The sequence below is a fragment of the Salvelinus alpinus genome, chromosome 21 (genome assembly GCF_045679555.1).
Source record: "Salvelinus alpinus chromosome 21, SLU_Salpinus.1, whole genome shotgun sequence".
NCBI lineage: Eukaryota > Metazoa > Chordata > Actinopteri > Salmoniformes > Salmonidae > Salvelinus > Salvelinus alpinus.
In genome coordinates, this window is record NC_092106.1 from 13275973 (window position 1) to 13288939 (window position 12967).

General features: G+C 42.5%; 1 protein-coding gene across 1 annotated transcript in view; it reads right to left on the reverse strand.

Moving 5' to 3' along the window:
• The window catches only part of LOC139547870 (sodium/calcium exchanger 2-like), a 121669-nt gene extending 119219 nt beyond the window's left edge, over positions 1–2450 (reverse strand). The window contains exon 1 of the mRNA XM_071357014.1: positions 2266–2450. The gene's annotated coding sequence lies outside the window, so the exon portion shown is untranslated. The remainder of the gene's footprint in view (positions 1–2265) is intronic.
• Between the last annotated feature and the right edge of the window lie 10517 nt (positions 2451–12967).

Sequence of the window (12967 nt, forward strand, 5' to 3'; positions counted from 1 at the left end):
TACAGGACATGCACACATACACCCCCACCCAAACTGCAGCGTGGGAGTGATAGTGCTGGATAAGGGAGCTCCCTCACTCATCCTCAGACCGCCCCCCCCCCCCATTGTCCAAGCACTGCAGCAGCTCCCCGTCTCCCTCTGTTCTGGAACACCCCGCTCACGTCTCACTGCTCAGCCTCGCACTGCACGGACGCACTGCACACTACACATTGTGTCCCGTCTCCCCCCACCCACACCCTATCCTGCAGGGGTCTGCATCAACACCATGTTAGCCTCCACCCTCGCACTAAAACTCTCGACTCCACAACTCCAAAGGCCAAGCGCAAATTTAGCTTCAAAACAATCAAGGACCTAATTTGTGTAATTAACAAACGGTGACAATTGCTCTTTGGGTGGCATTAGACAGATTGAACAGCCTGTTCCCCCCTCAGGGAGCAATCAGGACTGTATTTCCTAACTGAATGAGATGTTTTCTGGGGAATTAGAATCTCCAACAGAGGAGAGAGGTGTGCTAACCTCTGAGATAGAGACAGATTTCAATTGTGTTTCCTCTAACAGTCTAGTCTGCAGTCTGTACAAATGTGCAAACAATAGCCTATCCCCTGTATGAAAATAGCCCACAATAGACCAACTGTGAGATGAGCACTTGGATACATTGAAGAGAAAATAATCCATTTTGGGATACCGAACTGTAATGAAAAAAGGAGGAATGAAACATATAGCCTACATGTAGTCAACGTGCACAAACTGCCATCCAAGGAGCAATAAATACTGGTTATCCTCCATTCGTTTCGGGGGTGGGGAGTGGAGGGATAAAATACAAACTGCAGAAAAAATCCACACCGAGGAAAGCCCCACTACAGCCTGCCCCACGCCAGCCTGCCCTACGCCAGCCTGCCCCACGCCAGCCTGCCCTACGCCAGCCTGCCCCACCCCAGTCTGCACTGAGCTGGATGAATCCTCACTTCCCATCTCTATGATGCAAGCACAATGAATAGATGATCAGTTTTAAAGGGGGACCAATTGAGCCTTGACTTGCACTTGCTTAACGATGATGCTGTTGATTCCACATGTTAATTATTAGAAAAGCCCGTTATGCAATTTCTCTTTGATTTTAGGCTATAGATGATGGAGACATGGCTGCAGGGTTGGGGTTTTGGGTTGGGGTGCTTTCAATGGGGGTGGGGGGGTTGACAAGTCTTTTTTCTCCACTTATACAGGAGTAATAAAGGCCTAGTTCACTAATTGATTTAGAATTGTTTTTATTTATTTTAAATTATTAATTTCGATTTATCAGGTGCTGCAGCACCTTCAGCACCCCACTTCCCACGGTTATGGATCAAGGTGAACTCACAGGTGAACTACTGTAAAGGTCTCTAGGATTTCCAATTGACAGGCTAGGCCAGGGGTGGGCAACTCCAGTCCTCGGGGGCATGATTGTTGTTACTCTTTTTCTCCATCCCTAGCAAACACAGCTGATGAATCAAATTCTATTCTAAACTGAAGATCATGATTAGGTGATTATTGGAGTCCGGGGTGTTAACTGTGACACTAATCAGGCCCCAGACGACTGAAATTGCCCATCCCTGGGCTAGGCTATATGTTGAGCTTTTTGCTACATCATAAAGAAACGCTTTATGTCAACTAATAAGCTATAAGGGCGCTGTTGAGTAGGCCTATGCAATTGCAGGACATTTGCCTTAAAATTAATTGAATGGAGCTTTTATCTGAGGACAAATAAAGGTATTGGTTCTACACACTGTGCACACAGTGTTGAGTAACCTAAAGCACGCTTCCATCTCTGCAACATCTTTTGTATTTCAATCACGCAGTGGAACACTTCAGGGAAATTATGCAACATGGTAACTTCTATGGATAATATATGTGAGCGTGCATTTTATCAACACAGCCTTTTACAATAAACGAAAATAGAGTGGCAGGGTTAAATCTTGGTTATGCTCAAAATCTTTCCGTCAATATAATTTGCTTGATTGTACAGCATACTTCTGATTACTACTTAGCATGTTCAATTATCATTAAATCAATGGATCAAATGCGAATATTAGAGCTACCCCACATGGTACATTGTTGTAACATATTTATCCATTGGGAATAGTCTACCCAGAACCCAAACAAACATCGAGCAAGTCGTGTAGAGCAGATAGAAGATTGTTAAAGTGTAAAAAGCAATGAATTCGTCAATATTTAAACATCTGACATGTCCTCAACATTCAAAACCGATCACTTTTCTAAACACATTCTTACCTTATATCCAAGTTTTTAGCGTCGCTCAATGAAGGTGTGGTCGTAATGCAAATACTGCTGTTGTTAACATGAAAAACTGCTCCCGTTAATTGTGCTGTTGTAGCCGCGGATCGATTCGCACTCTGACATACACTCACAAACAGGAGGTTACACACGCTCAGTCAGTCTCTCTCACAATCACATTGGATGTGCGCGTTCAGGGAAGGGAGGGAGTTACGTTCAGGAGCGCGCATGGCACAGGGTTACGACCATGTGTCATACACTCGAGAAATTATTTATAAGCTAACCTACTTTCTTTGTTAATAACAGTCGTATTTCATGTTGTCTAAAATATGTACAGGTGGAACACTATACGTTCCTGAGCTGACATTATTTGATGGGAGGAGAACTAAGGTTACCATCATATTGATGGAACCATGTCAGTGTCTGTGATAGCCTCAAAAAGGAAATATGTATTTTCAAAGTCTTGAACAGGTCCTTTACTTTTTTTTACTGTTCACTAACTTGTTCCTGCTGATGTTTGCTGACCAAGCACATTTTCAGTGGATGGTACTCAACAATAGGCTTCCCAGCTGGGTTTGGTTCCCCATGATATTTGTGGAATTCTACTCCACTTGAAATAGGTAATGTTAAGAGAATCAGAAACAAATGAATGGGACGGTAGACTAGTGCCTCTTCACTCGGGTCGTTGAGAGATGACACTTTCAGGAACAAGAAAAAACGAATATAAAGACGTAAGAATGACAGAGTGAAGAGAGAGAAACAGAAAGACAAACAGGGATGTGCAAGTAGGAAGAAGGAGAGAGAGAGAAAGAGTGCCTCTGCAGCATCTCAAGTCCCTGGTTTTAGCTCACCTCAACTAGGACACAGTGGCATCCTCCCCCATTCTTTCAGAGTGGCACGCCAATAGGCCAGGATGGAAGCTGGCAACACAGGACAGTAACCGCTGGTCATCTGTCTGATCTCCAAATAGGATGTCACTCATCTTCTGCACCATGTACACACCTACCTTTAGCTGTATCATCCCGGTGTGAGGCGTATTGGAGGTGTTTTGTAATATATCATCAACAACAAGACATATTTCCACCGACTACTACTGCTATACATGAATGTACCAGTGAGTTGTGACCACAGAGCTGTGTATTTCTCCTACAGGCATGACGTTGGTGCCTTCAAGCATGTCGATGATTCTGTAGGATCATGCCGAGATGAGAAATGATCTATAAATAACACATGCTAATCATGAAATGATCTACACTGCGGAGAGAATCTTGCATGTATCAACAATGCAAATTTGGCAATTAAATACAGTGTGAAGGAGCCTTTGATGTTACTTTAATGTGTTGTTGTCTGTAATCCTCCTTTGCTGATCATATATTTTGTATTATTCTATTTCTACTGTGTTTTGGTTATAGGCTATTTATGAATATGAATTTGATGGATGCTATACAGGACCTTGCACTGTGCATAAGCAATAATCAAATATTGATTTTGTAGAGAATTGCGGAAAAGGGAAGTGAACCGGGGTTGCTGGCGTAAAGGCAAACACCCTACTCATCACACCAGTAAGATTAACCCACTTGGTGAGGATTATAATGTGACTCAAACAGCAAGGATCGCTACAACATGTTCACAAAAGAGTAGATGAAACATGCATTAAAATTGGGTGGTTGCCAAATGGCGCCCTATTTTGTAGATAGTGTACTACTTTTGACCAAGGCTACTTTTGACCAGGGCACCCAATTTGTGAGTGACACATGATTCGTGCCCTGTCCAGGATTCCGGCCTGTCCCAAAGGAGTCCCTGTGCACTGTCACCACTTGCAGTGGTGGAAAAAGTACCAAATTGTCATACTTGAGTAAAAAAAAGATACCTTAATAGAAAATTACTCAACTAAAAGTGAAAGTCATGCAGTAAAATACTACTTGAGTAAAATTCTAAAAGTAATTGGTTTTAAAAAATACTGAAGTATCAAAGTAAATGTAATTGATAAAATGTACTTAAGTATCAAAAGTATAAATAATTAAAAATTCCATATATTATGCAAACCAGATTGCACAACTCAGTGACTCCGCCAGATCTGATGCAGTAGGGATGACCAAGGATGTTCTTTTGATAAGTGCGTGAATTGGACCATTTTCCTGTCCTGCTAAGCATTCAAAATGTAACAAGTACATTTGGGTGTCAGGGAAAATGTATGGAGTAAAAAGTATATTATTTGCTTTAGGAAAATGGTGAAGTAAAAGTTTTCAAAAATATAAATAGCAGAGTAAAGTACAGATACCCAAGAAAACTACTTAAGTAGTACTTTTTTTTTTACTTAAGTACTTTACACCACTGACCACTTCCTGGTCTTTCCCTCACTGAGAAATTGCTACAGTAACGATTTGCATGGTTGGAGACAGACGCAGAAGGCCATGAGTGACATTTAATTCCAGTCAAACATCATGACAATACACAGCCTCATCTCTTCCTTTTTTCTGCTATCTCTCAATCACCCCAGATGGAGGGGGTGTGAGAGTGACAGACATAAAAATAGAAAGTTACAGACTTGTCATTTCCTCTCTCTGGGCTGTAGACACAGATTATTAGACTGATTGTCAGATTATTAGACTGATTGTCAGATTATTAGACTGATTGTTAAATTATTAGACTGATTGTCAGATTATTAGACTGATTGTCAGATTATTAGACTGATCGTTAAATTATTAGACTGATTGTTAAATTATTAGACTGATTGTCAGATTATTAGACTGATTGTCAGATTATTAGACTGATCGTTAAATTATTAGACTGATTGTCAGATTATTAGACTGATTGTCAGATTATTAGACTGATCGTTAAATTATTAGACTGATTGTTAAATTATTAGACTGATTGTCAGATTATTAGACTGATCGTTAAATTATTAGACTGATTGTCAGATTATTAGACTGATCGTTAAATTATTAGACTGATTGTTAAATTATTAGACTGATTGTCAGATTATTATACATTTTGCTCAGCAGGGTGCTGCCGGGCAGCAGGTAGCCTAGTGGTTAGAGCAGGTAGCCTAGTGGTTAGAGCAGGTAGCCTAGTGGTTAGAGCAGGTAGCCTAGTGGTTAGAGCAGGTAGCCTAGTGGTTAGAGCAGGTAGCCTAGTGGTTAGAGCAGGTAGCCTAGTGGTTAGAGCAGGTAGCCTAGTGGTTAGAGCAGGTAGCCTAGTGGTTAGAGCGTTGGGCCAGTAACCGAGCTGACAAGATAAAAACAAAATCTGTCTTGTAAATAAGAATTTGTTCTTAACTGACTTGCCTAGTTAAATAAAGGAGGTTTAAGGTTAAAGTTAGAATTAGTGTTAGGGTTAGAATTAGGTTTAGGGTTAGGAGTTAGGGTTAAGTTCTGGGGTTAAGGTTAGGGTTAATGTTAGGGTTAGGTTTAGGGTAAGGGTTAATAGAAAATAGGATTTTGAATGGGACTGAATTGTGTGTCCCCACAAGGATAGTTATACAAGACTGTGTGTGTGTGTAAGCTATTCCTGTGGAACCAGAACAGCTGAGATAATCAACAATTCTGCAGAGTAACTCAACCAAGACGGTGCTCTGCCAGAAATCCATCCACTCTCAGACAGGGACCAGTCGGATCGGGAGGTGACGGAGATGGAAGCAGTTCAGGGCAGAACAATGCTGCCAATGCCAATGCGGCCAGTGCTGAGTCTTCCACAGTGATGTACAGATGTAGGGTCTTAATTTGAACCAGTTTGCTACAACAGGAAAATAATCCGGCAGCAACAGGAAATGTGAAGTATTATGTGGATGATAAGTTGAGGTTGATACATTTTTCGTTAGGGCAAGTATAGTCAGACATTTTAAAGTGGAAATTATAAATTTTGGAATACTTTTTAAACCTTGAATACACTACAAATGTACATTTCCTGCTGTGCAGGAATGTTCTCAGCAACAAAAGAGAAGAGTGATCAAATGAAGGTTACAACCCAGGATCGGAGACCAAATGGATAGCTGTAGATAGACGCTCTCCAGTAGGAGGTGCTGCCCTTCTCTGATGTTGTTTCAAAGGTACAAATTCAACATATTTTATACTAGGTTTGTCTATGTTAATAATTGGTTACCATGATGGCATAATCCTGTGGTTGAAATTTCACCCTCAAAACAACAGTTGAGGACTTTTTGCAAATCCAATGTATTTTCCACAAAGATTCCACGTCACAATACGTTGACAAATTACGTTGAAACAACATTGTTTTAACCAGTTTGTGCCCAGTGGGGACTGTGGTAGTGGAATTGCTTCATCTTTTATACCTGAGCCCAGGAAAGCCCAAGAGTTCAAATGGCAGATTGCCTGCCATGCTTGTCGCCTCCTCAAATGCAACAGAGGACAGCTTTTTTAATAATGCATCTGCCAATGTCTGGTACCCATAATGGAGGTACCAGGCAGGCAGACAGGACAGGAAGCGTTTTGGGCCAGCCAATCCCTGTGTGTCACACTAATCTAAATTAAATCTGCACCGACCGCTGGGAGGCAATTTCTGCTCTCTACAAAGAAAAACAAATTAGAGTTAAATCAATGCCCTCGGAGGTACGAGGACTGAACCCAACCCATCTGTTATCAAGTCTTAGCTGAACGGTCGCTGGGTGGGTGGAGTGGGGGGGGGGGCTATTGGAAATCATTAAGAAGACACCTTGCTTTCAACTGAGGCACAGTATAAATAAAACCCTAAGGTCTCAGTTTTAACTAAAGGAAACCCCTTCACAATAGATGGAGAGAATGCAGGAGGGGAAGGATGCAACACTGGGTGAGAGAGAAATAGAGAGAAGGGATTCTGGAATAGGGAGAAGAGGAGAGATAAGGGAATGGAATGGATGGCAGTGCCCTGGGGTCATCAGTGTAAGAGCGGTGCCTTCAGTGTCACATCTGCTCCTGCTACGCCCTCTGGTGTTCATCCGGTGTCTTCCTGACCTGCAGTTACTGTCCCTGTACACTCTCTCTCTCTCCCTCTCCCTCTCCCTCTCTGTGTGATTGTGTGGTTGGAGACAGGTGTGCTGGAGTCAGAGCAGATCCCTACCAGCTGCAACTCGTTCCATAATCAAGACCTCTACAATTACTCAGTCCTGCCACTTCCACTCTGCCAGATTGTAATCTCTGCCCAGTCAGTTCATGATTCTAGCCATTTGTGATTATTCAAGATGCTGTTACGCTGCTGTGCCTGTTTCCCTGCCTGACACCGTTTATCCTCTCATTGCAGTTACCGCTCTGTCTCTGGCCCTCATGTTCCACATCTCACCACCCAACTACCTTGCTCTGGATTTTACTCACAACCACTACCTTGGATTCCCCTCAGGACCTGTTTACCGTGTTCTACTCAGCTAACTCCAACCTCAGTCTCCACATCTGGTTTTTCTGCAACTCATCCGAGCTTCCCCGGATTTGCACTCCATATCTCCCAGTGTAACAATAAATATTTTGGTTCATTCATCCCTGTTTCCTCATCTGAGTCTGCTCTTGGGTTCCCCTGTGTCGCTCCGCTTAACCTTTAGTGTGTATGAAATTAGAATGAATATACTGTTAAAACTATATTTGCACTAAACTGCTCATGCCCTGAGGAGTGTCAGTGTGGAAGCTGTCTAAAAGGAGTGAGAGAAAAAAGAGAATAGATGATAAACAGGAGAAAAGGAGACTAGTTACCCAACAACAGAGAAAAGTGAGGAGAGAAGTGAAAGATATGAGCCATATACACTGACTTGTCTCCTGTCAAAACAACTTGCTTGCCAAAAGAGCATCTGAGAAAAATGATGAAATGCAGAACAATATTTAGATGTCATACTGTCATGCAGTATGACACATGGCACAATTGGCAAGACACCAGAGAGAGATGCTGCAGGCAGCTCAAGACACCAGAGAGAGATGCTGCAGGCAGGTCAAGACACCAGAGAGAGATGCTGCAGGCAGCTCAAGACACCAGAGAGAGATGCTGCAGGCAGCTCACGACACCAGAGAGAGATGCTGCAGGCAGCTCACGACACCAGAGAGAGATGCTGCAGGCAGCTCAAGACACCAGAGAGAGATGCTGCAGGCAGCTCAAGCACACTCAACTTTAACCAGAGACTCCAAACCAATTAGCATGTGATTAGTTGGAAAGTAAATGAATTCAATTACTGTTCTGCTCTTTTAATTTGATCACTCAGTAAAATGAAAATTGTAGTGTATTCAAGGTTTGAAAAGGCTCCTAAAGTTTGTAGTTTCTACTTTAAAATATCAGACTTGATTTATCCTAACAAAAAATGTATCATCCCTACAGAAATGTCCATTAATTAGAATAAACACAATCATTTACACTTCCTGTTGCTGAAAGATTATGGTCAAATGAAGGTATATCTGTACACAAACACGTTAATCCTCCTCATTCAGAAAAGAGCTCTGGGCCTGAATACATGAAGCTTCTCAGAGTAGGAATAACCTGATCAATATCAGCACTACTACTCTGAGACACTTTGTGAAAACAGGCCCTGGAGAATGAACCAAATCCAGCTCTGTGAATGAAAAAAACCTGTCATTTATTTAATAAAAATAGCCAAATCTATGTGGTGCCATATCTAAAGTTGAATGGTCCAGACAAGTCAACCCCACAGTGGAATTTAATAGAATCTCCTCTTTTTCCATCGCATTAAGTCAGTGAGATGGCATTAAACAGTAACAGCAGAATGTAAAAAACATAGATGTCAATATCCAAAGTATATGGTATTGCAAAAGGAGCTATGGATTGCATGAATTATAGATTCATCATAGCATGCAACTGTCTGAGTTTCTCAAGGGGTTGGGGTAGTGGGAAGGGGGAGTGGGTTGGGGTAGTGGGTCGGGGTAGTGAGATATGTCACCAATTTGGAAATTGCTGGGATATTTATCACCCTGTATGACCTCATGGTCACGCTCCAGCCATTGTCACGGTGTTGGTCCTCTGATACAGGACCCCAGTGGAGAGATCAAACACAATATCACATCACATATTCAAATGTAGCATACAGATAACCTTACATATCCAACCAACCATTCACACACGCACGCAAACACACACAACCACAAATGTTATGTATGCATGCATTGAGCTGCTATTCTGCCTCTGGGCTGGAAGCATATCTGGCAAAATAGCCCCCTCTCCTGGTAAAACTATAGATTTTACCTGAAATACTGTGTCTCTTACAGACTTTTGATTGCACAACAAGAGTCGTTTTAAACACAACAATATCCCAATGTTTAACACACAAAACCATGCATAACCAGACAATAGTAAGATCATTGGCTAATAGTTAGCAATTCTTTGCTATTCTTGAACATGGCAATTGCACCGACATAGGTGTGCACAAAATTATGTTGCAGATATGTTTATGTAATGCGTCAGATCATACGGGATAAATGCATTATTTTATTTTTTTTTACCTTTATTTAACTAGGCAAGTCAGTTAAGAACAAATTATTATCTACCCCGGCCAAACCCTAACGACGCTGCGCCGCCGAATGGGAAATCAGATCATTTTCATTGGCACAACTGGTTTGTACGTTGTCAAGCGAGCAGTCACAAGTGTTTTTGACCATAGGACCACTAGCAGTTCAAGAAGCCCAGTAAAGGGACAGGGACAGTGGAGGAAGCGAAGCTGTTAGGAGTGTAGCGGACCCTTGTCTAACAGTCAAGACATTGTTTTTTCACGTGGGAGATCAGGGTTTAGATCCTGCACGTGACAGCAGCACAGTGACGCAAATTAGATTTGCACCTAATAAGTGCCTCTCTCGTTCTCACCAGGCTCTTTTCTGTCACAGGCCACTTGTCCTAACCTCTGGGGAGATAAGTAGGCAGCCATGAGAGTGAAAAACAATGTCATGCCTGAATCAGCCTACTGGCCTTTTTCAGTCAGTTCATATGCAATTTGGCCTATGTCACACCCTGGGCAAAGACCCAAAGGATCATGGGAAATCCCTGCTTTCTTCTTCTTTGGATTTTTATGGCGGTTGGCAACCAACTTTAAATCAAATCAAATTTTATTGGTCACATACACTGTTTAGCAGATGTTATTGTGGGTGTAGCAAAATGCTTGTGCTTCTAGTTCCAACAGTACAGCAGTATCTAACAATTTACCCAATACCCACACATCTAAGTAAAGGAATGGAATCAGGAAGATATAAATATATGGATGAGCAATGTCAGAGCGGCATAGACTAAGATACAGTAGAATATTATAGAATACAGTATATACATATGAGATGAGTAACGCAAGATATATAAACATTAAAGTGACATTATTAAAGTGACTAGTGTTCCATTTATTCAAGTGGCCAATGATTTAAAGCCTGTGTATATAGGCAGCAGCCTCTCTGTGCTAGTGAAGGCTGACCTCGCCTTCTGGATGATAGCGGGGTGAACAGGTAGTGGCTCGGGTGGTTGTTGTCCTTGATGATCTTTTTGGCCTTCCTGTGACATTGGGTGCTGTAGGTGTCCTGGAGGGTGGCTAGTTTGCCCCCAGTGATGCGTTGTGTAGACTGCACCACCCTCTGGAGAGCCCTGCGGTTGTGGGCGGTGCAGTTGCTGTACCATGCGGTGATACAGCCCAAAAGGATGCTCTCAATTGTGCATCTGTAAATGTTTGTAAGGGTTTTAGGTGACAAGCCACATTTCTTCACGCTCCTGAGGTTGAGGTGCATTAAGGTGCATTACTGCCACCAACTGGACTGGAGTGTGGACCAGAGACAGGTAAGGTCTAAATCGTACCCAATATTCTCGTCTCCCTAAATAAACAAAACACATAATTAAATACTACATCCCCTGAAGATTTCTCCAGCAGTTCACTTAATCTTGGCTCTTCAACCCGATTACCACTCAAATCTACTAACAATCGCTCCCTTTCATTCCCATATTTCTGGCACTGAAATAGAACGTGTTCCACTGTTTACATCTCCTCCTGACAATGATCACACCGCCCAGTCAGATGTTTCCCCACCAATTTCAATGTACTATTGAGCCTTGTGTGTCCCAGTCTCAGCCTTGAGATTACACGTTCCTCCCTTCTCTCTCGACCTGAGGACCTCCCTGCCCCCACCTTTTCCTGGATCTTATACAGGTGTCTTCCCTTTCCCTACCTGTTCCACAACTCTTGCCATTTGTTTTTAACCACTGTTTTTAATCAACCCCTTGGCTTCTGCTTTACTGATTGACAATTCCATCTCAACATTAGGATGTTTCAGAGCCTGCTTGGTGGTAACATCCACCTCCACATTCCCCTCTACTCACACATGAGCTGGTACCCAGAGGAACATCACAAATAAACCCAACTGTTTCACCCTATACTCTGCTCAGAGACACAAATTAATTTAAGCTAATCAGTGCTGCACAGGAGTCAGAGCAGATGACTACCCATACTCACCTCCACCCACTCTGCAGCCAAGAGTATGGCCTTCAACTGCATTGTGTAAACGGATTCGTTTTTTTTTTTAACTCAGGAACACTAAAAGCTGCACCTGTCCCCCTGTTTTAGGGTCCTTAGATCCATCTGTGAATATATTCAAGAAAGCATAGTATTGTGTTCATAAATGTTCACTTACAACTGAATCTACTCTTTCCTCAACAGTTCTTACCCTCTCAAGGAACCCTCCCTCATTGGCTGAGGGAGCAACCAAGGTGCTATAGCAGGAAGAACCACAAAGAGGCTAAACTCCCTCCCAAACAACCCCATCTCTCTTGCCATGTCATTGCCTATCCACCCAAAACTTGCATTCAGATTTCATTCATGTTTCCAGCACTCTAGAAGTACCTTTTTTGTAAGATGTGTAACCTTATGTCCTTGTAGATTTACCCAATATGTCATGGTTAGCTGTTGTCATCTTAACTTTAACAGCATCTCTCTCAACTCTACCTGCATCGCTGCCACCGGGGAGGTACTGAGTGCTCCACAACATATTCGTTGGGCTTGGGACTGGATTACATCTAGCTTTTTAAAAGATGGCGGCGTTGCTGATCCATATGCTACACTTCCATAATCCAGTGATGACTTTATCTGCGCTATATATAGCATTTTCAACGCCATTCTATCTGCCCCCCACTCTAATCCTGACAGGCAAAGCATCACATTCAATATTTTATTTCCTTTGACAACTAGTCTGTTAATATGCTCCACCCATTTCATTCTGGTGTCAAACCAGACCCCCGGGGACCTCAACCCTCCCACCCTCTCCAGATTCCTTCCATACAGCTTCAGGTATATTTCATCCCCAGCCTTCCTTCTAGAAAAAACACAGTCTGTGTTTTGTCAACTGAAAACTTAAAGCCCCACCGCTCAACTTCACTAATCACTTCTTGAACTCTCCTGGCTGTATGGGTAATATTTCTCCCTCTCTTCCACAGTGCACCGTCATCCGCAAACAATGACCTCCCAATACCAGGTTTCACCTGGGAGAATACATTGTCAATCATAATGGAGAACAACAAAGGACTAATGACACTTCCGTGTGGGGGATACCATTATCTACCTCACAACTTTCTGACATAGAGCTCCCCACCCTCACTTGTATTGATCGCCCCAAAATAAAAACTTTTATCCAGTTAAAAACCATTTCTCCAACCGCCATGTTACCCAGCTTGATAAGTAGGCCCTGCTTCCACATCATATCACAGGCCTTCTCTACATCAAATAAAACAGCTACCACCACCTTATCTGCCAGTGCTT